This window comes from Rhinolophus sinicus, chromosome 1 (genome assembly GCF_057876585.1).
Source record: "Rhinolophus sinicus isolate RSI-liver-muscle chromosome 1, RSI-T2T, whole genome shotgun sequence".
Taxonomy (NCBI): domain Eukaryota; kingdom Metazoa; phylum Chordata; class Mammalia; order Chiroptera; family Rhinolophidae; genus Rhinolophus; species Rhinolophus sinicus.
The window spans coordinates 30497641-30524907 of record NC_142501.1 but is presented as its reverse complement, the minus strand read 5'-3'; the positions used below and the strand labels follow the sequence as shown (position 1 = coordinate 30524907).

At 44.0% G+C, this 27267-nt stretch overlaps 1 protein-coding gene across 2 annotated transcripts in view; it reads left to right on the top strand.

Annotated features, from left to right (window-relative positions):
- Positions 1-3877: 3877 nt before the first annotated feature.
- GRIN2B (glutamate ionotropic receptor NMDA type subunit 2B) overlaps positions 3878-27267 on the top strand; it is a 420646-nt gene continuing 397256 nt past the window's right edge. The window contains exons 1-3 of one of the 2 annotated variants that reach the window (XM_074325986.2): positions 3878-3979; positions 4408-4643; positions 5600-6032. The gene's annotated coding sequence lies outside the window, so the exon portion shown is untranslated. Of the gene's footprint in view, positions 3980-4367; positions 4644-5599; positions 6033-27267 lie in introns of those variants that run through there. The other variant, XM_088798080.1, reaches the window with a different exon arrangement.

The window sequence follows — 27267 nt, the reverse complement described above, 5'->3', positions numbered from 1 at the left end:
TACAAACTGGTTAATGGTTATCATCAATTCAAGGGATATTTAAGGTTAGTTACTATGCAAGAAAACCTGAAATCCTTGAAACCTTACTACGTACTTATATATGAAAGAATTTGATGAAGGTTCTTCCCTAATTTGACAACAATTCTAAAAAAAAAAGAACATTGCCCTATTACCAAGAAGACATTTTTCTACATGATCAATAATGAAAACCAATTTCAAACTATGATAAAGAACAGACTGGATTCTATTATTTTCATACAAAATTATATTGTAAATCATAATGTGAAGAGATTCTTAAACAGTGTGAAGTAAAAAAAAATAGAACAAGTATTACAGAAGAGCTAGGCAGTAACTGATAAACATTTTTATTACTTAATTTAAAAATTTTTGTGGCATTTATAAGTATCAAATAATTCTTTAATTGTGATTTATTTTTTAATTTTAAGTGTTCACTTTCACATCAAATTTTCTACTCTTTTCCTTAAAGAGGGGCCCCAAATTGTAAGTTTCAGGATCTGTTGTTTGGTACCAGTGTTTGATCTGAAAGATGTGTGATAAACATGCCTTTTTTTCCCCCCTGGGCAAGGCACGGGCTTTGCAATCGCCGATTGGGCTATGGACAAGGCTGTATCTCCTGGGATCCTCTTCTGTGTCAAGTGAACTAGCAGAATAACTCCACCAATGTTATCAGCGGCCTCCTCAAGAACTTCTACCTCAATAAACAATGCTGTGAAATATAACCCAACATCTTATCTTGTTACATTGTTGCTTCTTGTGCAGCCTAAGAGTTAGGAAACGCATGTTTTCAACATTGAGAAATGTTTCAAATTTCATGAATCTGGCTGATTCTTCTTCTTTTCTTTATTTTCAGGTGTGAATCTGGCTGATTCTTGAAAAAGTTTTATTGAAAGATTTGTGGTCCTTGGAGATGAACGCTGTTCATAAGAAGTGCAGGTGAGTGATAGGGGTCTGATAAGTTAGGAGAGCAGCCTTCTCCCATTGAATGGGGAATGGTGATGGATACCATGGAGAAAATCTATCACCTTCCAATCCCAAGCTGTATGGTCCTGAGAATTAGCTCTGTCAGAATCAGCAAGACTTCTTGGGAAAGCAGTTTCTAATAGTCATTAAAAAACCTTAGGGGTGGCCGGTTAGCTTAGGTAGTTAGAGTGTGGTACTCTTAACAACAGGTTTGCTGGTTAGATCCCCACATGGGCCACTGTGGGATGCACCCTCCACAACTAGATTGAAACAACTACTTGACTTGGAACTGATGGATCCTGGAAAAACACACTTAAATAAATTAAAAAAAAATTAAAACAAAACAAAACCAAACCTTAATATTTACTGAGCCCCCACAGCATGTCTGGGTTTGTGCCAGTTTTGAAGGAGGTCATCTAGAAGATGTGACCACCTGTTGACCCAAGAGCTGGACCCAGACAATCAGAGGCTCCTTAACCCCTTCCCTGTCCTTGGAATTTACATTCTGCCCAGTGTTCCTGCACTAGGAGCAGTTCAAAGGATGCAGTCTTGAGACTATCTGGACTACATATGCCACTGAACCCTGTTAAGGCCTCTCTGTAAACTCTTAAGATTCTGGGGAGAGATCTACTAAACTTGGCACTGCCCAAGACAAGACTTGTATATAAATTCCCTTGCTTATTAAAACCGCCACCTACCAGTTTGGAGTGGTCTTCCTTTTTTCTTTGCTCTCTACTTTCTCTTCATGTATGGGGGCCTATTTCAAATTTCACCCTGGGAACTTCAGAGGTTAAGAACCAACAGCCAGGTGCTGGGAATATATAGGTAACCTAGCTGGTCTATCTATATAATATCTATCTAGATATACGCATATATCTTATATACATAAGAATATGATTTGAAGTTTAACCTTATGAAATTGCCTTTTTATGGTAGGCCAATAATGATTATTTCATGTGATTGGCAATTTCATATGATTGAACACCAATAGTTTCATATGATACAACATAAATAGCTTATGGAGTACTCTTTTCCTTTTGGGCCAATTCTTCATAATGCAGGTATGTGCAGCATCTCTGCTGCCTGGATCATACATGCCAGTAGCATCACCCAGTCATTTGATAACTGATTACGCAAATTACTTAATACATTTCCAAGTGCAGGGGGCGGCAGTCAGGGGGATGGTGAAGAAGTGCGTTACCCCATTTAAAAATCCATGAAATTGTCAGAGAAATCAGCTCAGGCTTGGATGAAAAATATCCTCGAGGAACTGGGACTTCAGCTAGAAACTAAAGGAGAAGGTGGACTTAATTAGGGAGAGGGTTCTGAGAGTTCCTTCTTTCCTCTACACTTGCAAAAATGAATAGGCTAGAACAGAATTGCTGGGTCCAGGAAGAAAAGAAAAGAAAACAAAAGAATGTTCCAATTTGGGTGAAGGAAATTGGGGATAGGAAGGGGAACGTGAACTATGAGGTAAAAAACAAACAAACAAAATAAGTAGATTAAAGGTCAACCCTTGAGTGAGCTTGGATTTTATTCTGAAGGTAATGGGCATTCCTGGAAGACTCTGGAAAGAGTGTTTCAGGAAACACTGGGCCCCTGCTCACTGCGTGTTGCACTCCTCCTGGAATTCATGTTCTAACAACTGGAAACCTGCACATGGAGAGACTTGGGTTGGCTGTTATGCAACAAGGGGCCCAGCAACTCTGGGTTGGTTCTGCTGGTCTCCACGGAGGTGGACCATCAGCCCTACCCCATCTTAGCAAAAGAGCAATACCATTACTGAGATAGAATAATTTGTACGTGAACACCATATTTGTGTTTTTCTGGAATGCTTATGTGTTTATGTATGTCTTAAAAATCTTTGGTTGAAATATAAGATTAACAAAAACTAGAAAACATGAAAGAATTCGTTCGAATGTGTTGTGACTGCTGTCCGGTCTGTAGGACTGCAGTACACATCTGATGTATTCTGTATAGACCAAAGTACCCAGCCACTTCACACAGGATTGTTACCTGTGTGTTTAGATGGCTGCTTCTCAGGAATGTTGGTGAGAAGCGCATGATATAACCCATATGAAAATGCTCCACCACTATAATATTCTGGAAGAGACAATGGATCAGCAATAACAACGATGCAAGCACAATGATATTAATATTAGAAATGAATAATACTACAGGTGGCAAGTGCTAAGGGCTATTAAAATAGAAAAGAGCTAGAAGGGAGAAAAATAAATAGATGTTTGCCGTTTACAAGAGGGTCAGGTTGTAAATAAAGGTCATGAAATCTAGTTGCATTTGGGGATTATTCACCTGTGTCACCATCTTCTCCAAGGTTTTTAAATAACAGGATCTACTTTAATAAAAAATTCTAAGCTCCTCAAGCCTTCACTAGTAGTCAGCAAAGCACACATATAATCTGTACTACACAATGTAGCCTTTAATTACGCTTGCCTTGCTTTGTTTCCCATTGTTTTACACATCAGCCTCACGTGCTTAAAATAGATCTTAAGCTCCTTGAAGGCAAGAAGCCGGCTTTAGAACTGAGTCCAGCACACGGGATGCACGTACGAAGCAAAGGCTGATTTATGGAACATCAAGCAAGAGTCTTAAGTTTTAAACTGCAGCACTGCCTTTGAGATGCTCTCCGCAGCCCCCCGGCAGCCCCCGGAGGGCACGGTCTTGTCCCCCACCCCTCCCCTTAGCAGCTCTTCCCCATTGCTGTTCCCCATTGAGGCCAGCAGGAGGCGCCACGGCCTCGGGTTAAGCCTTTTCCCCCTTTTCTACCCCACTTCCCCCAGCACATGACGTGGGAAGCTTCCTCCGCCAGAGTCTTAGCAATAGGAGTGAGGGGGTGAAGGGGCTTGGGGGGTGGGGTGGGGTGGGGGGGTGTGGAGAACGAAGACGCGCGCGCGCGCGCGCGCACACACACACCCTGGAAGGAGAAATCTTCCCTGGCTTTGTGGGTGTCTACTCCCACCAGAGCAGTGTGTGAGAGGTAGGTAGGTAGGGGTGTGTGTGTGTGTGTGTGTGTGTGTGTGTGTGTGTGTGACAGAGAGAGAGAGAGAGAGAGAGAGAGAGAGAGAGAGAGAGAGAGAGAGAGAGAGAGAGAGAGAGAGAGAGAGACGTTTTGAATGTGAGACCCAAATCCAGACCAGCTAACCTATGATCTCGCGCCCGCCCCGCGTACCCGGTGATTAATACCCATTTTTCTTACCCCCCGCCCCTCTCCTCTCTCCCTCTCCCGCTGCCTTGCGGTGGACTTGCACAGCCTGTCTCCGCCCGCATCCCCTCCCCCGGCTCTGATCATCACCAACTGGGATCTCGGCTCCTGCCTCTCCACCCCGCCCCCCCTTTTTTTTTTTGAGAAAGGAAGGTGCCCCATTCCCTTTCAAAAACCATTTCCACCGGTTTCTTCACCTCTAGGAAATCTCGGGGCTTTGCTCTAGCGAAAGTGCCCGTTCGGGTGATTTTTGATCACCACAATCCAGAAGTGCTGGCATCCAAATGCATTTTCTTCTGCTTTGCAAAGAAGAGTCATGAACTTCAAAACCCTCGAGACGGATTATTAATCCTGCTTTGCAGGCAAGGAAAACCCTTACTCCCCGACCACCGGCCAGCCCTCACCCGAGGCTCTGCAATCGCTGAGGCGCTGAGAGCCGGTACGTAAATATTCGCTTTGGAGTCTCATTTCAATTTGGGGGTTGGAGGTGTCAGAGAGATAAAGGGTCAAAGCAGTGGAACCGTTAACCAACCTGGTATTAGGTAAAGCTGTTGAATCCAGCAGAAATCGGCACTTGCTAATTTGGACGTGGCTTTAAAAACGAAAAAAAGATTTCTTTTTAGGGTGAAAGGGTAGGGCTCTCTCTGGTCTTTTTGGAAGGGTTAATCCTTTCACCGAGCAGAGGTTGGACATGGGTGCCCCGGGCCAGAGCCACGCGCCGCGACCATCCGTCCGGTCGACACGTTTCAGGTGAAGCCCCGCGTGCTGCACCTCAGCGCGGCGGCGTGAGTGTGCGCGGGGGTGAGTGTGTGTGCGCGGGGGCGCGTGCGCGGCGGGGGAGTGTGTGTGCGCGTGTCAGTGTGCCCCTTCCAGGAAATGCCCAGTGTGCACCCGTGCACAATCAGAACCCATTCAGCACAAGCCCGGGGTGGGAGGAGGCGCTGCTGCTGGAGGCGATGGGGAGAGCGAGACAGACAAGTCAGCAGCAATGCAGATGGGGCTGGGGGCCGCACATGCGGGCGAGTTAAGTGGGGATTGTGTTTCTGCGTGTGTGGGAGCGTGTGTTGCTATGTGGAGCCGCTTCTCCCTCCCTGCCTCCTTCCTTCCCACTCCCCTCCTTCGCTCCCTCCCTCCCGCCCTCTCTCCGCTTCCATTCAGGTTGGCTTTCCCACCTCTCATCCATGCCTGTCCCAGGAATGGTATAGCCAGACCTTTTCTGAATTATTTATAGACCGGTGCCAGCTGTTTTCAATTCCTCTCGTGTGCGCTCTGTGGGAAATGCGGGGTTTCCTCCCCCTTTTTCTTAAAACGAATTGATATCTTTTTCGGAATGCATTTTTCTACCCTCCGGGGGACACGCGAATCAAACCCTGACTGCCTCTTTTTCCCCCTTAGGAAGGGGACGCCTTGGGAATGACCATGCTCCACGGAGGGACAGAGCCGGCCCCCAGCTTCTCTACACAGAGCCTCCACTAAAGCTCAAAAAACCCCCACAAAAAACCGTAATTGCCAGAAGAACCATTAAAAAAATAGTGCAGCCACTGACCCCACATGCAAAGGGAATAATTACTCTGGATTCTGCATTGTGAGCTGCTCTCCATACCCTCCCTGACTTACCTTTGAATTCAGTCTTTTTTTCTTTGAATTTGCATCTCTTCAAGACACAAGATTAAAACAAAATTCACGCTAAATTGGATTTTAAATTCTCTTCCTTTCATTTACCCTTCGTCTTTCTCATGTGGATATGCAAGCGAGAAGAGGAGACTGGACTTTCCCAACATGCTCACTCCCTTAATCCGTGCTAGAGGTTTGGCTTCTACAAACCAAGGTAAGGCACCTTCTATTGTATTTTCTTCTCACTTGGGGTGAGGAATTCCTTGTTTATCTCTCTCTTCAAGTACCTCAAGTGGGTGTTTTTGGAAGCAAAGGTAACACGATCCTAAAATAATGCTGTTGGGGGAGAAAGGCTTATTACAATGGGGGAAATCTCCCATGTTATTTATTTTCCTTCCTCATCAAACAGGTTTTGGGTTTTTTTGGAGGCAGTGGGGATGGATGTCTGTAGGAACAGAGGACATTGCATGGCATTATGCAGACACGGCTGGGAGACCTGTGTGATTTTCAAGTTAAATACCATTTTATTCACCCAGAACTAACGCTCTGATTTTTACACGGATCTAGAAATCATTTTTTTTTTTTTTTTTCCAGGCTGGCTTTCCCCCTTGCCTCTTCCATGCCTCTCTCTGTATCTCCTGTCTCTACCTTCCTAGGCATTCTCTCTATGCCCTTTAAAAAATGAAAACAATGATTGAGATTACTGTGGTTCCTGCCCTGAAGTCCACTTGCTGTCTGAGGGGTTGACACCGGGCCCAGAGATCGTGGGAGGCCTGCTGCAGAGGGACAGGTCTAGGTGGGGAATCTGGCTAGTCTGAGAACACCTGGCGCTGAAGATGCTGCAGGTTGGGAGCACTTCAATCTGAAGCTTGGGAAGAAAGAATTCTATCAATATTCTGCTTTTAATTTGTATTTTTTTTCATGTGCCATTATTTTTGAGCTGTAAATTTCTCCTTCTGTCTACACATCTATTTATACCCACACATCCTCCAAGCAAACTGTTACTTCCACACTCTTGCAAAATGGCTATCTTGCAGAGTTCTAAAATGCTGTGCATGTGGAAGGGGTGCAGAATTTGACACGTGAGTCTTTGTGTTAAACAAAGAGATGTGCTGTTTGCATGTGTTAGTCTTGTACCCTCAAAATAGAATTAATACTTTAATTTTTTCCCTCCCATCAATTTTTACAGTATGTGAAATGCAGTTTGGCAGTATTTTCATGTACTTGAAAAGAGAAATAGCAGGCGAAATGGAAAAGACTTAGCTAATGACTCTTCAGCTAGTCACTCATGCAATCCAAGACAACTCCTGAGGAAATCCGAATAGCCACGGCTGCAGGGCCATGATGGGGAGCTGGCTGCTCCTCTCCTTGGTCCACTGACCATGTATCCCCAAACTCTGAAGGCACCCAAATGCAGGAATCAGGTTGAGATAAAGATCTTCAAAATAATGTAGCAGAACCATTAGCATCATTAGTCTTTCTTAAAGTATTCTCCTCCCAAATCCTCTTTTTTATGGCATTTTTAAAAATAACGATACTTTGAAATAATCCAAAATACTAAAGGGATGTGGGGGGAATAACGGAAGGTCCTTGTCTCTCTACATCACAGTAGAAGATAGTTCTTCATTGTCCAGAAAAGATGGATATGCTCCAGATTCCCTACTCCCCTCCCAGGTTTCCTTTTCTTGAGCATTCATTGCTTAACTGCTAATCTGTAACCATGGTGTCCTCAGAGTGAGAGGGTGGGATCCCACTTTGAACCATGTTCTCACCCTGTCCACAAATAGCTGAGGTTATCTGATGTGTGCTCACGTTAGAGACACCTGAGCTGGTTCCCCATCTGCTTCTACTCCTTCAAGTGGGAGGATGCACTCTTAATTTTACTTCAAAATAGAACAGAGGTATGCGTGAGAACAGCAGGTCCATGTGTGATGATTTCATACGTACAGAAGAATGAGGCGAGGTGGGTATCAAAAGGCACATACCCTCTTTTGCATTCCTGGTGCCTAGGATAGTGCTGCTGTAGACCCAGTAGGTCATTCGTAGGTTGGTTGGTGATGAGGTTGACAGGGCCTCAGTCACATTGGCCTTGATTACTAATGGGATTCAGCCAGGCTCCAGGCCATCATTAGTTGGTGGGAAGACTAGGCAAAGGGCAAGAGGTTAACAGGGGAGGGTGCTGAGGAAGAGGAGGACCAGGTGGTGGGAAAGCTACAAAGAGAAAAGAATGGAATTCCGACTGGAAAGAGCTCCTTGGGATTCTAGGAGGAATCCCCACAGGTGGTCCGTACCTTTTCCACATCCAGAGCCATTTTGGAGACCCTGGGGAAGAGGCAGGTGTTCCTGTCCTCCTGAGCAGATTTTCAGAGGCTGTGACTCAGTGGTGTTCTGGGCTGTCTCAGAACCATTGTTCTCTTTTCCCTCCTTATAACACAAAGAGCTGACTGGGTTCTATTTTGTCTTCTCTCCTTCTGCCACCCGCTTTCCCCCTTACAGTGTGGCAGTGTGGGTTACATGGGAAAGAAATGTGGCTCCTGGTGGGAGGAAGAGCAAATTTAATTTCAATCGAGAAGCCTTCATGATGTACAATTAAGAAAAAATAAAGGGAAATAAAGGCTACCCAGGAGAGCATGGTTAAGGATGTTAGATTGGTGATTTTAAGGGAAACAGAACAGCATGGGTGTCTTCTATCTATCTCTGTGTTTCAGGTGTAGCAAAGCATGATGGATCTTTGCTACACAGAATGATACGGCATCTGAGAGATCAATGTTAACCTGCATGGAGAGGAGCAAGGTTCTTAAAAGTAAAAGAAGAAAAATCAGAAAGGAACCTATGTATTTAAGTTAACCCATCTCTTCTCTGCATTGGTTCCATCTCTAGGAAGTCTGTCTGTCTGAAGTGTCTTGCGTTGCCAATGTACGTGTGTAATTTATGGCAGGATTAGGTGCAGGCAAAGAGAATAAGTAAAGAGGCAGAATGACAGAAAAGGAGTAGGAAGAAAAAAAATTCTCCAGTCATTACTTTGCACACCCAGTGCCTGTCTTTTAGGCTGATTTTTAGGCTGAGTGAGAAGAGCGACTTCCTCTGGTGAAGAGATGAACAGCAGATTCCTTGATTTTATATTCCCACTTCACCTCTACAAATTTGGCTTTAGAACCTTGACCATCTGCCTTGACCTTCACATACCTGCACCCAGCCTTGTGTGTGGAGGGGCAGTGGACACCTGGGAGGTGGACACATGCACTGAAGTTGGTTGGTGGGATGACTGGTTCTTGACAGAGGAAGAGGTCTGAGCTGACCCAGCCCTTGGCCACACCATCCTTACATTGTAAAACGTTTGCCCATCTCCATGAATATGATGAACTCAGAATGCAGGGTTTGAGTTTTTTTTTTCTTTCTATTTTCTTGTTCAAGAATATAAAGGTGATGTGTCCACTGCTACTAACAGGTCAAAGCAAAACAATTAGTTAATATTTATAGAAGGAGGCAGGAGAAAGGACAGGTTGTATGTGAAGAAACCATAGCAAAGAATCAGCCTGTAGAAGCCAGGGATGGGGAAAGAAACCAGGGTGGTACTTTGTCACCATTCATTCTAAAGGTTGGCAAACTATTGTTCCAAATGATAGCCTTCTCTCCTTCACAGTGAAGCCTGGGGCTGTGGGAACAGCTCCTCTCCTGTAACTTGTTGGGGTCAGGAGGAAATAAGCTCCTTTTCCTCACTGCCATTCTACACCCTCCTTAAGAATTCTAGAAATTTCTTCGTTTCAGTACACTACATTTTCCGTCTCTGCCACTGTGCATACAATCGAATACTAGTATCATCTCTCTATAAATAAATATAGATCAAAAGAGTTACTGGTCTAATGAATTGTTCACATTTATTAAAGTGCATCTCTTCTTTGCAACCACAAGAAGTCTCCAGGGAGAGTAGATTAGCGGTCGAATTGATATTATCTTTCAGAAGGATGCAGAAGACAGAACAGAATGTACTCGGGATGAAGAAGCAGGCATAACTCAGAGGAGGTGGGTTTCTGAGATGTTAATGGTGTATCTGTGGCCATGACACCGATCCATTGGATGGATGAGTTCTTGGGGTTCTGTGAACTCAGAGAGGTGTGTTCAAGAACCTGTGGTTGGTTCCTTGTTGCTCCCTAGCCACCTTGTTTTTGTCTTTTCACTGTCTAGTGCTTTCAGCTGAGGTTGGCAGACAAGGGACCCGATCCCTTGTTGAAATTCTCTGTGACTGCCCTGAGCAGTGATTGTTCTGCCGTCTGTGTATCACCAGCACCTGTGATTATTAGTACACTTTATCCTAATTTTGTTTGTATGTGCTGTTTCTTTAAGAAGTTTGTGAGCTCCTCAATAACAGGGAGGGATGTTTTTAAATCTTGGAATCATCTGTACTTAGCATCGTAACTGGCTTATAATAAATAGTTGAAAAAATATTACCAGTGAATGGAGAGAGGAAGTGAAACATTTAATTAGTGGATGGATGATGCTCTTTGTGGTTTGTTCTCGTGGTATAGGAACAGTTTGAAGTTATGATGCTAGATGAGATCAAGAATATCAGAGCTCTATAACACTTTGGAAAGCATCTACTCTGACCTCATGTAATAGATGAAGAAGCTGAGACCCAGGGACATTGAGTTTTTTGCTTAAGGCTTAGTGCCGGTGGTTTGTGCACCCCACCATTAACTACAGTGAGGTGTGGAGCTTATCTGTGGATTTCAAATGTCTACATCAGCACTTCTCAAACGTGATTGTATATGGAAATCACCTACGGATCTTGTTAAACTGCATGTTCTGATTCAGGTGGTCTGGGGTGGTACCCAAGATTCTGCATTTCTAACAATCTCCCAGGTGATGCCAAAGTGGCTGGACCAGGTATCATGGGTCTACATCGTTCCTGAACCTAATTCTACATCGTGGTCAACATTGGCAGTTCCACATGTATGTTCTACTTTGGGAACTTCCACCATTTCTGCTTTGTTCTTAAAAGTAAAAAAAAGAAAAATTAGAAAGCTACCTATGTATTTAAGTTCACCCATCTCCTCTCTACAGTCACTCTTCTTACAGTACATGTTTAGCATCTTTCCCTTTTATCTTCTATTCATTATTATCCTGGTCTTTCTCATAACTGATTTATCTCTTTCTTTCTATATTTTCCTTCTTCTGGGTTTGTCTATTTACTGATGTCTTTTACTCTCGTTTCTTTCACACTCTCTTCTTTTAACTTTATTTTTATCCCTTTTGTTCTGCTCAATTATTCAACAGACGTTTGTTAAGAACCAGTATTTGTCAAACACTGTGTTATGAAAAAAAGAATTAGCTCTGCTCTGTACTTTTCAGTAGCCCGTGATTTAATGGGGAAGACATGTAAGGAGACCATATGATTTAGGTAAGATCTATAAAGGAGAGAAGCCTGGGAGAATAAGGTGGGCTTCATGGATGCGTTGACAGTTAAACTGTGTCTTTAAGAATAAAGGGGAGTTTTGTAGACAGAGAGAATTGTCCTTTTAGGAGGATGGAGAGCATGCTAGTGTAAAAGGGCAAGCTTCCTGCTCTTCCTTGCTTCCCTTTAGTTGGGGAGAAGAGCAACACAGGGGTGCGTTGTTTCCTTTATTAGGAATTTGGGATTCCAAATGAGGCAGAGAGTAAAGCCAGGGTCTTCTTATAAGGAGAGGGAAGAGGCTCTAATTTCTGCTTTAGTGATTCTACAGTTAATGGTTCCTAGCCCTGTTTATTCGGCTCACCTCTAGAATGAGCAAATGATACAATTTTCATTTTAGACCACTGGATTGCAACTGACTTTGTTGATGGCCATTATAAAGAAAGGGACAGCTGCTAGTTGGTTTGTAGCCAAGGAGAGAGCTGGATCCTAGCCCAGGCCGAGCTACTCAGCACAAAGGACCAGCTTAGCCCCATGTGTTTCTAGAGTAGTGAGGTAGAGAGTTACCATGCCATTCAGACACTAGCTACTTTCTTTAATGGCAAAGAGGCGTAATGGAAGAAGGGGGGCTCAGTTATTCACAGGGAATCCACAGAATGGTTTTCGGTAGCCTTTTCAGATGGCCTCATATTTTAGAAGTATTCTTCATGGGGATGCCCAGGTGTAGAGATGATGGCAAGGCACCATCAGCTAACTGCTTGATTAAATGGTAGCATTGGTGCCTAAGGGAAGATGGATATGAAATGCATGTTTCTCTAAATTTTATTTGTATCTCTTTCTGTTCCCCATCCTTCTACCGCTTTCCCCCAACTTGCACGATTTCTCTGCATATTGTGGTTTATATTCATTTCATTAGCAAAGGGAACCTAAGCTCAGCCTGAAGAGTGTTTAAAGATCTACTACATATAAAGAGAGTATCTGGGTATTAAGGTATGTGGATGAGCAAATGCCACCGCTGGAATGAATTTGAGGGATATTCATTCCAAGGTGACGTGAGGGGCAGTGGTGGAGACATAGTGACAAGGCTGTGCCTAGAGGGATGAGGAGAGAGGAGGGGAGGAGAAGCAAGGCCAGACCTGAGGGAGTGGCAAATCTGGGAGGAGAGAGAAGCTGCAGGCTGTGACCCTGCAGCTTTATAGGGAAGGGAACATCTGCAGTACAGTGTTTCCTCGACTGGGACAATTTACGGTTTTGACTGATTAACTCATTCGACTCATAAAAATCAAACTGCTCTCTACACACGCCATCCTCCATGCTTTTGCTATTGCTTTACTCAGACTGCGAATTTCCTTTAGAAAAAAATTCGAGTTTAAATTTCTTATTAATCTTTATAAAGACCTTCTCAGGGCTTCAACTGGTTAGAATGTCTTAAGAAATCAGATTTTTTTTTTTTTTTTTTGAGAGGTGGGACAAAAACAATGGCTGGATGAAAGCACCACATTGTTAGGAGAAGGGAGAAGAGAATCTTCGAAGAAGCTGGAAGCTTAGGTGATGTCATCAATCCTTTTCCCAAAGCTAACTGTACTCTGTGAAAATGCCGAGATGCTCTGAAGGAGTGCTCCCCCATTCTGGGGCCCTTAGTCTGGTCACTCAGCCACCACAGTAGCTGGTGTCTTTGGATTAGAGATCCGTGTATTCTGTGTGTGTCCAAATGCACACACACTACACGCACACCCACTCACACTAGGCTTGTGTACATATGGGTATGTTTATGCAGTGCTTACCTACCAAATACAGTAGTCAAAAGTAATCTTAAATGTATTAAATGTGTTTGTGCAACTGACGTACAGTAATGCTTGTGGTGTGTGTAGCATGAGATAATAAGAAGGTGCCTGTTGACAGGCACCTTGAAGATTATTTATCCTCCTCCAGAACCACCATTTGAAAGCTGTGAAAATAGTTCTAAGTTTAGCCACGTGGTCTAAAGCTATATACATGTGTCCGGCCACGTTCATGGCATTTTGCTTCAGTGTTTTCCCCTCCACAGCCCAGTCCCCCTAATCCCCTTGCAATGCATGTCTCTTAAATCGTCCAGTGGTGGGCGTTTGCTCATCCATGTCTGCAGAGCCCAGGGCACTCCCTTGGTATGTTCCATGTCTTAACAAACGCTAAGTTTTTCCTAGGTTTCCTGTAGCTGCCTAGATGATAATGGAGGAGGTGATGGTCTGGGAGTGAGAAGCTTCTTTTTCTTTCTGCTTATCTTATTTTACTTTGTGGCCATGTGCAAGCCATGGACTGCAGGCTTTGAGTTTCTCATTTCTAAAACAGTGAGACAGGCTAACACAATGCTCTTCCTCCAGTGCAGTAACAAAAATCACCTGCAGAGCTTCAACAAAATAAATACAAAAAAACCGAAACAACAGCAACAACAACAACAGAAAAACCAGTTAGGTCCGTGCCCAGTCTCTACCCCAAACAGTTAAATTAAAATCTCTCAGGGAGGGGTCCAGGTAGTGGTCATTTAAAAATTCCCTAGGGGACTCTAATGTGTGGTCGTATTTGAGAACCACTTAGAGGTGTGGGCAAAATGATTGACAAGGCATCCACTAACTCTAAACATCATGCAGTCCTAGCATTTTAATATGTAGAGAGAGACCCTGTCACTGTTAAAGTGTTACATGACTAACAGAGGGTCCCTGAGCCAGAGATCAAAAGAAGTCAGACTATGAGGGGATTTAGTGTGCAGAGTGCAGACAAGGGAGGAACGGGAATTGAATTAAGAGCAGAGCTGTGTTTACCCTGTTCTTGAGCTCACTCAACACTGACATAAGCCTGGTGTCAAAAGTTAGGAAAGTTAGGGAGTTGCTTTCTTTGACAGCCTTGAAACAAGTGTGGCTGTAAAGTGGGGCGAGTGGCCCTTGGTTCTGCAAACATCCTCTTGGTTCTGCAAACTTAGTCTTTATTGAGGGTGCCCCATTTCTTGTTTTGGAGGAAACCTCATTTGTAATGCTGTAAATGTAGGGAAACTATTAATAAATAGGGCTGGATAGGCAGATCCTGATTGACAGGCGAGGGCTGTGAACGGTGCAGTAATCTTAGTGCTGGTTGGAGTTCACTAACCATGGTACCCTCCTTCTCAGTGCCTGTAGTGGAATATTAAAGGCGCGGAGAGAAGGAAGAGGGTAGGAGGCATTAAGCTTTGTTCTTCTCTGACTGTAACTTTAATCACTGATTCTGAGGCTGGCCGCATTAATAGTTTTCTTGTATCCTTCCCTTTTGGCTGCCCCATTTTAAAATAAATGTGAACCTAAATGTACAGAGGTGAGAAAAAAGCAGATTTATGGATCTGCATTCCTTTAAAAAGACAAAGCATAAGAAAGTAAAAATACTAGTTCTCTTTTTGGACATCTGATTGTTGCAGTAAGAGATGTGAGAGAAGGTTATGAGCATGGTTTGGGACTCTCACTGGTGTTTGGTGGGATATGCAGAGGTGTGAGGCACTAAATATTAAGGAGAAGCCTCAGAAGTGTACTCATTGATCTGAATTTCCAAAGATCTCTTGGTTGGCCCTATGCAAGCAAAACATCCAAATCGTGGAGATACTGTAGCCTTTTTCCCTTGGATTTGTTATCATACACATCAGCTTTATCCATGAGTTCTGTGGGGCCAGAATTGGTATCTTTAGGGTTCGTAGCTCTCCCTTTTATCACCTTGTTGAAAACCCCAGGATTGTTTCTGGGCTTAAGGAGGAAAAATATATTTCAGTCCTTATCTGTCTCTGTTAACATCTGTAGCCTGGTTTTTTCTTCAGCTCACATAGGAAGAAGGACTGCAGAAGAAATCCTGCTCTGGGAATATAGATGCTCAGATCTGGAAGGTCTTTCTTGGGTAGGAGAATGTTGACCCCTTGGATTTCTGAAGGGAAAATACTGGGTGGGTTTTCTTAGAGCTGCCACTTTTGTTCGTTAATTTGTCATTTTTCCACGAGAACAAGATTCATACTTTATGTCTCTTTATATCCTCAGTGCTTAGCAGAGTACTCTCTGCATATGGGCAGTGCTCAGAGAATGCTAGTTGTCAATAAAGATGTAATGGAAATGAATGTGCACTGAGGATAAAGCTGACGTATTTATGCCTTTCATATTTCCACATCCTTACCATCCCAGTACTCCTTGATGCTTTGGGTGAATTTTACCAGAGTCAAATGGATGAGAGTGCCTTTTGTGCTAATTGTAGGCCGACAGGATGAAAATATACCCATTTCTTAGTGCCTTACTTCTTTGAGCTTCATTTTACATTGTGTTTAATACAGATACTTCTTCAAAAAGCTCTCACTCATCACCAATTATGCTTTTCCCTTTCCCTTCAAATTCCATGTAAATACTGGCCATTCCTCAAGACTGTCCCACCCGGTCTTCCCAAGTAGAAATAAGCCGTCCCAAGTTATTTTCCATATGCTATTTTTATTTGCCCTCTGTTTGTAGCACTTTTCTTGTGTTGTCTTTTTGGACAAATTCCTTGAGGGCTTTTTATCTTGGATCCCCCAGTCACTTTCATTCTGCAGGGCTTTCGGGAATAAATAGGATAATGGTTACTCACCTTCTCAACTTTTTCGTTTTATTCTGTATCTATTTACAATGATGCTTTGATTTCAACATAAAAGTCAAGGTTGACTCTGAAATGTATGAATGGTCTTTCAGTCACCGTAGCAGGGAATCTAGTTTATTTATAAATCTCCATTTATGCAACTGAGACAGAGGTTAGGGAAGGGAGTGAGAAGGTCCTAGAATTAGGTAAATAGATTTTGTAGATCATTTCAGAGATAAATGGTAGGATAAGAATGCTGAGAATTATTGCTGTCAGTCCAAATATCATAGTTATCAAAAAAAGAATTGCCTTGCCTTTGCTTAAGACCATTTTCTATTGAATTTGGGCCTTGAATTGGCAATAGGTATTTGCAGTGTGCCCATTATATTTTGGCTTATGTTAACACATGTTATCTCATTTAATCCTTACCACAAGGCTGACATTGTTATTTTGTTTCTCAGATGAACAGAGTGAGGATTAGAGAGCTCAAGGTCACACAGCTGTACGCAGCAAGCCAGGATTTCAACTTACATCCTTTGATTCTAACCCCTGGCTTTTTAAATTCTATAGAGCCACCACCATGTAAAAGAAGATAAGGGTTTATGTGTTATATAGAGGAACCCATTAACAGCATGTACTTTGAAACTTTAGCTAAAGCGACTTTCTTCTAGATCCCTTCTCTTTGGGCTTAGCTTTTGGAGAAAGGCAAAGTTGTTTTCAAATGGAAAAATGAATGCCTACAAAATAGCCAATTTCTGGATCTTAGTTTAATTCAGTGAGGACGAAAGGTGAGAAACTCACGGCACCTGCAATGAGCATCTTTTATTTCCTACGATGGATAAGGCTTGGCTACCATCTTTTTAGCCCGTTCCTACCATTCTGTAAATATACTTCACCTCCAAACCTGCAAACTCTACTTCCTTTAGGAGGAAGTAGTCCTCTTCTCTCTACTCATTTAATCTTGGACGTTTTGAAGATTACCCATTTTCTTGTTATCTATTTCTTTCTCAAACCCATTTATAGACTATTACTTTGAGTATAGAGACTAATGGTTAGAGTAAGAGAATGGTAGAAACACTGCTTTGTTGTTGTTTTTTTATTAATTTTTATTATTCTATGAGTTATACTCGCCTCACTCCAAAATGGATAGGAAGGAACTAGTTTTGTTTCAAATATCTGCATCAGCTGCTCAGAGGGCAGTTTTATATAAAATAAACATATAATACAAAGGCTCATTTTCCTATGTCTTTATTTTTCTATCTAAGGAAAGAGGTGATCTCTTTTGCCCCAGGTGCCTTAGCTTTACCACACGCATATTTTTCAACTACTTTTCAGTAATTTGAAGCAAAGTGCTACTGAGGAAGGCATTCTGGCCAAGGTGCCAGGACACTAGGTCCCGTCTCAGTGCCACCTCAGCTCTGTATGATTCAAGCAAGGTCCGCAACCTCGTTGAACTTACTTTCTCATGTGTAAAATAAGGTCTTTAGGGGAGTCAATTATTGTGCTGTGGGTCAAATGAGGAAACTTAAAGAATGCCCTCAAACTATAAGTTGAATATACACACATACAGTATTATTATTACTAACTCCATCCTGCTTGAAATAACAGCTTTTCAGCGGCCTTCAGGGCAGTACATCCACTCGCTGTGGGCAAGAGAATAGAAGATCGTTGATGGGAAGGCAGGCAGCAGTGGCAAAGTCACCAGTGGTCTGAACGCTGGGCACCACCAGGCACGTGACCTGTGGTTTTCAATCTGTGGTCTGTGTCTCCTTCTGAGGTTCTCTTTCACAGTATTTATCCAGAAAACTAGATAAATACGTGTCAGAAAGGAGAGCAAGACTAATCTTTCTAGCTTTATATACAGAAGCATGTTTTTTCTAGGCTTATCTGTTATCTTTACATGATCCAGGAAGAGTAGAGAAGGAGATGGCGACACAGGCCAGGGTAAAGGATAACGTGAAGGGCTGCTTGGCACTCCAGGCCTGTGCTTGCCTCTCACGGTATCTGCAGAGCCCTCCTCATCTTACCTCACCTGCTGCACTCCTATCCTGCCTTCCAGATTCAGCTCAGGGATCCGCTGCTCCAGGTCCCCCTGGTCCCACAAGGCCGGAGTCACTGCCCAGTTCATGCTCCCATACCCCCCACCCCACCCCAGTTTGAAGACTCTTGTTGTGTCTCTATCCTGCCCTCCCTTCCCATGATGTGAATTTCTTAAGGGCAGAAACAGCCTCTGTCCTGTACCCTGTGTGTGCCTAACAGAATGCTGGCGGACATGTAAGAAATAGCTGCTAACATGGTGTGAGCACCTGCCGGCCCCATGTATGACCTGCATTTTGTGGATGAGGATACTGAGGTACAGAGAAGTTACACCTGCTTAGCTCCAGTGGCAGAGCCAGGATTTGAACCCAGCGGTCTGGCTTGAGCCCACACTCTTAAGCTTTACGCGCTATAGTATTGTAGTAAAGGCTTATGGTTGACAGGAACATCCGGGCCTCAGAAGAGTTTTGACATAACGGGATATCAGAGGGAGGAGGAGAGACCGCACAGCAGAACCTGAAGTATGGTGAGGACGTGGACTTTGCATGGACCTCACTCTCCTGATGTGCTCGTTAGATACAGGACATCCCCCCGGGCCGTCCTCCAGAAATGCAGGGGAATGTGACTCGTGTAATTCTTGTTGAGTTTTGCAGAGGATGAAGTGGGTTGTGTTTCCAGCACTTGTACTTGTCTTCTGCTTGCTGTCACCTGTTGGTTCCTTAAGTTTTCCTGGCTGCTGTTTCCTTCAGTGGCCCTTCAAATCCCTACTGGCCTGCATCTTCCTCCATCCTTTCTTAGTACAGAAAATGGTGGTTGAGAACAAGAACTCAGGAGGTTTCTGTTAAGACAGCCAAGATTTCTGTCCTGCCTCTTATTAGTTAACTGGGCAAATGTCTTCACTTCTCTGTACCCCCCTGAATCCTTATCTATTAGATGAGGTATTAATGATTTTGGCCTTTCACTTATTGGGAGAATTAAGTGAGTTATTTCACTTTGGACAGTCCTTGTCACAGAGTAAGTATTTAGTAAGTATTAACTACTATGATAGCTCCTGGCCCAAACCTAGTCAGAGCCAGTTTGGGTGGCGAGAGTGTAATGCATAGTTGTCCCATGTAGGAGGCAGTCGTTCCTGAATTAGAGGCTTCCAGATCGAGATTGGCATTGACTTCTTTGAGCATCTCATCAAAACATAGACGGCAAGAAAAGAAAGAATGGCAAGACATGGCATCTTCCTCGAATGTTGAGAAAACATGAATTCTTAGTACAGAACGATGCAGAACCTACCCACAAACAGGAACCCATTCATCAAGGATTTAAAGGTTGAAATGAACTTTTGGCAAAGTGACCATGAACTGATCAAATGTAGGATAAATTGAACATCAGTAAGGAAACCTGTGCAGAAACAAAAATAAATTTTGAGAAAGAAAGGAATGTTTTTCAGTGGAAGAAGGTGAAGTGGCAAAGACAAACCAAGTTGGATGTAATAATAACAATTACTTACCTTTCTGGAGTGCTTTATAGTTTACCAAGGGCTTCCTCATGAATTTTCTTCCCATCATAGTTTTTGGTCTTCCTAAGAACGCACTAGGAGGAATTCTGGGCAGAAATTATTTTCTCCATTTTACAGATGAAGAAATTGAGATACAGAGTGCCCTAGTGATTGTCCGAAATCATGTAGTCAAGAAGAAGAAAGAGATGGAACTCAATCCCAGCTTTTGTGAATCCCAAGTCCAGGCTCTTTCTTCTTTGCCTCTGCTTTGAGAGAGCCGAGGACAGCAGAAAGCTTGGAGGAAGCCTCATTGGATAAACGAAGAACTGACTCTAAAAAGAAAATGCATTTGGTGGGCATGTGAGCATATTTAGAAATAGTAAAAGTTGTGAAACCCGAAAAGGCAAGGTCAAACATATTATGCAAACGCTGTAAGGGTTTGGGGCAAGACAATTGTTATTATTTTACTTCATGTTTTTCTTTACTTTGCCAAATTTCCACACTAGAGTGCATTATTTTCATATTCAGAAAAGATGAGATAAGAAATAAAAAACGAGAGCTTTACTTATATCAGGAATTAGATAAAGGTGAAGGGGTAAAAGTTATCTCCATAAGGGCAAAAGATGTATCTATCCTTACTTTCTTAGAGCTAAAACCGAGAACTAGTTACTAACATATAATCACGTGTGTGTGTGTGTGTGTGTGTTTGTGGATATGTGTGTGTATAATCTGGATTCTAGCATAGGCTAGGAAACACAAAACCAAGTTAAAATTGGAGAGGTTTTTGAAACATTAATTAAGAAGTACAGAATAAATAACCTCAGGTCTTAATGGCAGATTCTAAAATGACTAACAAGGAAGTGGTCACTGAAGCGCCAAAGGAAATCACAGAGGAATGGAAATATATCTGAGGGCCAACGTATAACTTTTTTAAAAAAGAGATGATAGCTGGAAATTACAATCTCATAAGCATAAATGGTAAACTGGAAAAAGTATCAAACTTCATACATACATAGTCAGTTCCTGTCTGCTTGAAGAGACCAGGGCATAGTCACTTAAAATGGCTTTTTAAACAACAAACCCTATTAGTATTAGATCTGTGGTTTTAGGAGGACAGGCTTGGCAGGCTGTAGGAAACTGATATACGTAATTAAGAAAAAGGAATGAAACTTTTAGATTCTGACTTCCCCTGAGATTCTATGTTGTAAATAGGGAAAATGGGGTGGGTTAAACAGCTGGTGCTCAAAATGCAGTGATGGGCAGTGGCTGCCGGCTCGGGTGATGCCGTAGAAGTGTGGTTGTTTCTCACCTGCAGGGAACTTGAACTCAGCCTCTATTAATGTTCCCAACAAGGCGGGGAGGGTAAAGTACATGCCTTCCTCTCAGGGCTGAACAGAAGGGCTGTGCTTCTGGCTGAGGGGTGAGGAGGTGTTCTGCCAGAGTTGGTTTTGCAGCTGTGGGCACAGGCCTGCCTGTGTTCAGCCTCTGCAGGCCATGCTGCCACCCTGACCCCTGCTTTATCTTTGCCACCCCTCCTACTTCTAGTCTATACATGCATGTGACCAGCGATTCCTAAAATGTGTGCTCACTTTTATGCAAAGTCCCAAAACTTGATCCAAAGTATTAGGGGGTTTAGGACCCCTAAAGCCCATCCCTGGATACCAGGTTAAGAACCCTCCTTGCTCTAGACCAATGTCTAGGGTACAACCTAGCAGATGCTCCTCCAGTTATTTTGTCTCTGGAAGGTGGGTACCATGGGGAATAATTTTTCTTGAGACCCACCCCCTTTGCTCTTCCAGGATTAAGCAGCCCCGCGGCTTCATTCACAGACTGTTTCTGAAGGCTTGCCACCACGTGCAGGGCTCTGGGCTCTCTTTGCTATGAAATCAGGCATAGTGCTTGTCCCCCGAGAGCCCACAGACCAGGACTGACACGTGGGCAAAAGTGGCTGGAGAAGGAGGCAGAACGGAGGTGTCTTTAAGGCTGTCTACACCAAGTGCTGGAGGCACACTAGTCACCTGGCCTAGATGTGGGCATGCCAGCTCGGCGGCCACTTGGGAGCTGGAGGGTTCAAGGGCTCTGAAGGGGTGGCTGTAATTCAGATGAAACTGGCATTAAAGAACACTAGCTTTATTACTCTCTACTATGCCTATCCTTTCCCTATCTACCCCAGCCAACTCCCTGACTCTTGTCTAAGGCCCTAAGAACAAATTCTAGCCAGAGATGAAGTCTCCTGGGGAACCCAGAGTGAGGATTTCTTAGATTTCTGTAAGGTTTCACCTCCCCTCCCAACAGAGTGGACAGTACATGGAGACGACCTCTTTGGATTCCCTCCTTACCCTTCTCACAAAGGGAGTTTGGACTCTACTCTCTACTGGGTGTCAGGCAAAGCCTTTCCAAGCTGCCTCAATTGACAGCATCCTTAGGATTTTGAGGCTGGAACTGCTGTGGCTTTTAAACCAAGGTGTACTTAGACTCTGAATAGTGTAAGTCTAGAAACACAGACTGAAGCCCCAGTAGCACTGCCCACACAGGCAGCCAGGTGAGGTCAAAGGGACTTGAGTTCAGAATCCCAAGTTTGCCGCTTGCCACTGAGTGACCTTGGGGAATGCACTTTAGTTTTTTGGACCATGGCTTTCCTCTTCTGTAAAATGCAGGTTATGTAAAGGTCAGATGAGGTAAAGTATATAAAGTGCCCGGAACTTAGCTCCCTTTCCTCTCTCATTCACGTCCTATGAGCATTGCTGGGCAGTTCTTGGTGGCGCAAGAAAAGTGAAAGTGATGGTCTTTGCTGGCCTTCTCCATCTTCTGTGTCTTCCACATAAATGCCCACTTCACCCTATTCCTCAGTAGTCCTCCACCATGGCTCTCCTGCAAAGAGGAGGAGACATGTGGAAGCTAGATATGTTTCTGCTTATGAGGGAGACAGAATGAAGTGCATGAAACCCAGTGGCCCAGGATGACCTCAGGGAATGGGGAACATTTTGAAATAAGTCCTGGAATTAGGTATGTCTATGGGGTCATCCGGAGAGCCTTGGGGGATGAGAGCCTTGCTTTATTAGAGACTAGAGGGAGAGCAGAAAAAAAAGAGGGATTGATGAAAGGAAAGGCAGGAAAGCGCTGTATCCAGGACACCAACTTCAATCAAGTTCTTTAGCTTTTCCTCCACTTTGTATGTGGAGGAGGGAAAAAATAGGAAGGGGGAGAAAAAAGGAGAGGCCAGGAAAGGTTAGAGGGCCAGTGCGCTGTCAGGAGGTTTCCACTTCCCAGACAGGGGGCGCAGGACTAGTGTAGATAGTGCCTGTCTGACTGTAGACCTAAGATGGCAGCGCCCACCGCCCCGTCTACCTTCCCAGTCCTGGCTGTGACAGAGTCAACAGCACTTTTGGCACAGTTCCGGGGGACAGTCAAAAAGCCACAGCTGCTCTGCCCCCCTGGGAAGTTCTGTCTGGACTCTGGGGAATTTTTGCAACTTCTCTGTGGAGGTCAGTGCGCCTGCCCGCCCACCTGCCAGCCCCTTCGGCTCACTTGGGTGTCACCGTCACTGGAAATCCAGTCCGCGCTGCCCAGCAGATATGTGCCGTCTGGAACTTTCTCTGTGGACATCTCTTTGTCTTACTCCTGCCTCTAAATGGTGGCAAACAGACATTTTAGGAAGCAATTAAGCATTGTGAGTTCACAGAACCAAGCATTCAAATGGCAAATATACATCAATTTTGAGTTTAGTTGGGTTTTAGGGTATTTGTACCATGGGGCCTACCAGTAGCATTGGCAATTTAGGGTTAATTTTATATGAATGCGGTTCGCTAAAATCTGAGTCTAATAACTGCAGGCTGGTGGGATATTGGTCTTTGTGAAAACCCTCTGTTTTGTTCGGGTCCTGGTCTCCCTTTGGTATCGCAATCAGGGGTGGGAATGAGGTGGGTGTGGAGGCAAGAAGAGCCTCCCTCTGCTCCCGCCTGGTTCCTCGGTGCAGTTGGGCTCCTGCCCAGATGCAGCTGGAGGACAGAGATGCTGCCAAGAAAAGCCGTGCTCCCTGCTGCTCACTCACTGTGTGGAAGAGCCAGCTTGGTGTGCGCGTGTATGCGTGTATGTGTATTTTATGTGTGTGTAAGAGAGAGAGAGAGAGACAGACAAAGTGACAGAATGTGAATGAGAAATCATTCCTTCGCAGGGTACAAGCAACTTGAGAGAATGTCCACAAGGGCACGGATTCCGATTTCCTACTTGGCACCAGCGTATTTGAAATGCTGCCCAGGTGGTTCTCATGTCCAGCCAGGCTTGAGAACTGCTGTTCCAGACCCTGTGCGCTGGCTCTCCCACATCTGCTCCTTTGTCTCACGTACTGCACAGTTATGCTTCACCACCAACTGAGCTGCTTGCAACATCCACTGTAAGGGAGGAGGGCAGTCCCTGATTTCTTGAGACTCTTGGCCATTCTTGTTTGCCTACCAATGGACCCACGTTTCTAGAAGACATCGTGGGTTGATTAAATAAATTCCCTTAACCCTGTAATTTTATGCACATAGCTCCTCATGCTGCGGAAATAACTGTTCTTAGATTTTTCATTGTAAGTGGATTGTTCAGGTTGCACAGAGGGAAAGAACTTTCTCTAATTTTGATAAAACAAGTGTCTGTGTAGCTATTCTGTGAAAATAGTCAACATTTTCACTATTTATTCCATTTTTCTGCTATGTTTCAAAATATACACTAAAGAAACTTTTTCTTCTTTGCTTCTTTTTTTTTTTTTTTTTGGAGGGCGCAGCTCACAGTGGCCCATACACAGTGATCGAACCGGCAACCTTGGTGTAATTAGCACCATGCTCTAACCAACTGAGCCAACCGGCTGCCCCAAGAAACTTTTTAATAGGTTGGATTCATGAGTTCTTGTACATTTTCATTTCACATCAACCACTTACCAGCTAAGATGCATCCTCCACCCCATCTGCATTAGCCCTCCATCCCAATCACCAGCACCAGTCCCTCCCTAAATTATAGTCTCGTTCTCAGCCCCTTCCTCAAAGACCTGGATTAGCCCTCCTTGTGACCTTCAGGGCTTTGCTTCCTGTACTTCACTTAGATCACTGACCCTTGACTTGTCAACAAGGAAGCCCTTGTTGCTTCCCTCCCCTCCCTACTCTGCCACTTTATGTTTCATCACACTCTAATTTAATTTCTCCATTACTGGCCCATCACCTTGCAGTCATATCTGCTTTTCTGTTCTGTCGCTCATGCTCCTAAAGGCAGATGAAGGAAGTCCCAGAAGGGAGCTCACCTGGCCTGCTTCAGAGTCCTTCCTTCCAGAACGCCATCACCACTGAAAGATGGGGTGACTAGCCTTGGTTTATGAGCCCAGAATCACGTGCTTGCCCAGTTCTTAAATATCCCCTCCCAGAGCTGATGCATTCTCTCCTCCATACTCCTGCTCACAGTGGATGTTCTCATCATACTTGGCCGAGAAAATCAACACTCTCTGATGTAAATGTCCGTAATCATTCTCTTTTCAGTATAAACATTCATGCCTATCTTTTGTTTGCTAGAAACTTCAGAGGGGCCTTTGGTCTCTCTTTGACAACTATGACAGGCTTTGTTTCTGACCCAGTTCATCTTTTCATGAGCAGTTTTTCTGTCATACTCGAGCCCCCTGCCCCAACCTTTCCTGACTTCATGAGCTCTGTCTTCCCACTGCTTGTTTGCCGCTGCTTTCAATGTGGTTTATCCAAAACAGAAGTTATTTCCCCCCCAATTCCAGCCCTTTTTCTGAGGTCCCTGTTTCTTGGGCAGTACTAGCATTCCCCCAGTGCCTCAGACCTAGCACTACGGGGACCTTGTTCATCTCCCTGACACCCTCTCCCCAGCATCTGATGGAGTCTATGGAATCTGCCTTCAAGTGCTTTTGCATACGATTGATTCCTCCTTTCCACAAAATGTCAGTAGAGCCTAGTGGTAAAAATCATGGACCTTTGAGCCAAACTGCCCAAGTTGTCAAGTTCCTAGTGGTGGGACCTTTGAGAAATCACATACCTCTCTGAGTCTTGGTTTCCTTGTTTATATAATGGGGATAATCATAGTATAGCTGTTTTAAAATGTTCTTTGGAGGTTTACATAAATTAATACCTATGAAGTACTTAGACCAGTGCCTGGCATTTTGTGAGTGTTTAATAAATAAATGTTAGATCTTACTGTTTCCTCTGCATCAGTGGTTCTCACCTGGGGATCATTTTGCCTGTTAGAGGACATTTGGCAATGTCTGGAGACATTTTTGAATTTCATGACTGTGAGTGATGCTGCTAAACAGCCAACAGAATAGCCCCTGAAAACAATTATCCAGCCCAAATGTCAGTAGTATCGAGATTGAGAGACCCGGCTCTACATCCTGGCCCCAGAAACTGCCACCACTTTCTTAAGGTATGATCTAGTGCCCATTTCTGTTTTTTTTCTACCCTCAGTTCTCAACTCTTTGAAAGGCTCATTTTATCACATGGTTTTAGTTACAAACTGATTTCAATGGTTCTGAAATCTGCATTTCCAGCGTCCTGATTTACGTCTCCAGTGGTTTTCCCCTGGCACATGCTCCTGATATTGAAAAATGTTAAAGGGGAAAAAAAAAAAAAGAAAGAAAAAAGATCCAGTGTTCCTCTCCCTTCTCCATTCCAATGGCCAACCCTTTCCAACGTTTCCATTGTTGCTAAAGGCGTATGGTCCTGGCACTGGTTCCCGCTGGCTGTGTTTCCAAAAGCATGTACCTCCAGTCTACGCCAGGTGCTGCCAGCTCTTCCTCTACATTGTTTCCTTTCATCCTCATTTCCATTTCCATGGCTACTGCGTAGTGCAGGACTCTGGCTGGCTTCCCCGCCTCCCTCACCACTATCCTCCACACAGCTGCTGGAATTGTCTTCATTAAACACTGTTTTCCTCTGCTCAAGAATCCACAGTGGCTCTCCATTACCACTTATTAGCGCAAGGAAATTCCCCTCGAAGCCCTTTATAGCCCCACCCCCTTCTCGCCCTGGGCCCCCACCCCAGCCACCTCCAACCTTTGTATTACTTCCTATAGGTGTCTGGGCGCTCACCTGTCTGAGCTCTTTTTGTTCTTATCTCTACACCTTGGTGCATTATAATTTCCCTCCCTGGAAAGCCTTCTTCTCTCTTTTTTTTGCCAAACCATCTCTGTGACCTCTTTCAAAAGCTGGCTCGATTTTGAACTCCCCCCCGGTAAGCCTTCCTGAATACCCCACCAGATTCTCCTTGTCCTGTTACTCAATATCTCACTCTGGTCTTAAGTACTCATTAGACTCGGCCTACATTACTTTACACCTGCTTATGTGTATAAAGAATCTCTAACTATCTTTAAAGTCTTTCCAAATGTGCATGTTTCATTCTCCCCACCTTTTTTTGCTAGTACCTCTTAAATTTTTTTTTTTTTCTTAAGGCAAATCACATAGCCCAAATAAAGTGCCCTGGATGGAGCAGGGCTTCAATAGATGATATGTCTGTCATTTTTTGTTTCCCCCCTCAAAGCCCAGGAGGAATTCCGAGAGCATAGTTTACTAGTATAGAAGACTTTGAAATAACCTGCTCCTCTCTTTGTGGTTGTGTTGGTGATGGGTGGGAGGAGGAGGAGGGAAATCTGGGTTCACCAAACACAGGCAACAAAATGCCTCTGTGAAAAGGCTGCCAGGAGGAATCTTAAAACACTGTGCAGTCTGGATGTTTCAATATATGAGGGTAACACCTAGCTATTGGTTAGCATTTTGCAGCAAACAGGGCAGTCTTAGATATATTATCTCATTTGATTTGTGAGGTGACTGATCATTTTGCAGCCGAGGAAACTAAGGCCAGGAGGGGTTAGGTGACTTGTCCCCAGAACTCATGACTATTATGAATTCAGGGTTCTCCCCATTGCACATGCTACCTCATCTTACTCTGTAAGGTAAGGCTTTAGGG